The 2,087-nt window shown below is 45.3% G+C and overlaps 1 long non-coding RNA gene across 1 annotated transcript in view; it reads left to right on the forward strand.

The window, feature by feature from the left end:
• Positions 1 to 2,087, forward strand: part of LOC102029374 — a 44,307-nt gene that overhangs the window by 40,351 nt on the left and 1,869 nt on the right. The gene's annotated exons all lie outside the window — the stretch shown is intronic.

The raw sequence follows: 2,087 nt of genomic DNA on the forward strand, positions 1-2,087 counted from the left end.
TTGAGGCAGGGTCTCACTATGTAGTCCAGGCTGGCTCTGAACCCATTATGTAGCCCAGGCTGATCTTGAACTCACCACAATCCTCCTGCCTCAGCCTCCTGAGTGTGGGATTACAGGTATGTGCTGACATGCCCAGCTGTTCTTGTCGATCTCTTTATTTTTTTTTTTTTTTCCTTGTCTTTTTGAGACAGGGTCTCGCTATGTAGTTCAGGCTGGACTTGAGCTCACTTTGTAGCCCAGGCTGGACTCAAACTTGCAATAATCCTCCTGCCTCAGCCTCCCTAATGCTGGGATTACAGGCATGTGCCACCACGCCCAGCTCTCTTATCTCTAAAGCAGCTGTGGAGTCCTCTTTCCTGAGTGCCTTTAGTTGCACTGTCCTGATTGCCTCAGTGTCCTGTATTGATTCAAAACATTTCCCTTTCATGGTCATTTTGACTTTGGGGGAGAGCCAGAAGTCACACAGTGCCAGATCCGGTGGGTAAGGAGGGTGAGGACACACTGTCATGTTCTTACAAGCCTGCCTTTCCATTCGATGGCACTCAGCAGCCGCATTCACTGGATTTGATCAAACCTTATAAAGACCCCCCCAGGAAAGAGACCTTCCAGCACTGCTTCAGAAAGTGACAAGAGTGAGCTGATAAGTGTAGATGAAGCAAAGGGGAGTATTTGGAGAGAGATTCATAGCAATGTGTCTTTTATTATCATATGTTTTTATTTATTTTTGTTTTTCTTTTATATGTTTACATGTATGTGCATTTATTTTTTTTCACATCCAAGGGTTTATTTACTTGACAAGAATAAAAAGTGCTATAATCATGAATGGGAAAGAACCCTGGTCAGTGTGGACTAAAGCTTATACACTTTTGCAAAGCTGTAAAATACTATACAATATCAATAAATGTGGAAATAAAATTACAAAGTTTTGATCAATAAACCAAGAACTCTTCTAGGAAACTTTTTTTCATATTATCTATCTTTTATTTTACTCTTTATTTACATTTGGGTTTCTCATATGAGAGAAGCCACGGGATATCTGCGCTTGTGTATCTGATTTATTTCATTTAACTTACGGTCTCAAGGTGCATCCATTTTCCTACAAATAACTTGTTTATCCTTCTTTATGACAGAGTAATACTCCACTATGTGTAAATATGATGTTTTGTTTATTCATTCATCTGTTGATGGCCATATTGGTTACTTCCAAGAGTTAGCTATTGTGAATTGTGCTGAACCTAGGTATACATCTACAGAATATATTTTTAAAAAATGAAAACATATCAACTCAAAGATGGTGAGGCCCCTAAGGGTCAGGCAGTTGCCCAGCTCCACAGCTCCTCCTGCCCAGGCTCTGTGCTACCTCCCTCCTATGTAGAGATTTAGATGTCTCCTCCCTCTGCAAAGCACAAGGCCCCATTGGTCCCGGGCTTCGTCATTTTCTTAGGGTTATATAATTCTCGGTTATACAACAAGGGAGGGCATGGAGCTTCTTTGCTGGGTGAGGAAGAACGTTTGAACTAGGTAGGGGTGATGGTCACACAATACTGGGCTCTACTAAGTTGTACACATTCAAATGATTTCTTTTGTTATGTGAATTTCAATTCAGCTTCAAAAACCAACCAAACAGACACGCACCAACCAATAAAGCAGGCTCACATAGTGGCACCAGGGTCCCCTCCAAGGGCAGCACTGGTTGGACTGATCAGCTCCATGCCGTGACCCAGCCTGGGGTCCCAGGCCTCATAGTTACCAGCTGGCATGAGGTGCTGGGGCTGTGGCCCTGGCCTGTCCCTGCGCGCCCTGGAAGGCTCCGGCCTGGTTCCACCCCAGGGCCTGAGGTTGGGGCGGTCTGTGCTGCTGGGCCCCAGGCTCTGGCCCAGCCTGGTCACCCTGGCTGGTGCAGCAGGTGCCCCCTTGTCCCTCCAGGGTCAGGCTGTCGAGGGACAGGATCAGTGACACAGGCCGTGCGAGCCCTACTGGAGTTTGAAGCAGGTGACATTTTGTTCATCATGGATTTTTTTGGCATTAATTTTGATTTTTTTAAATATTAAATTCTCCCTCCTCCCTCCCCTCCCCCTCCCCTCCCT

This window comes from Chinchilla lanigera, unplaced genomic scaffold (assembly GCF_000276665.1).
Source record: "Chinchilla lanigera isolate Chin_1 unplaced genomic scaffold, ChiLan1.0 scaffold00059, whole genome shotgun sequence".
Lineage (NCBI taxonomy): Eukaryota > Metazoa > Chordata > Mammalia > Rodentia > Chinchillidae > Chinchilla > Chinchilla lanigera.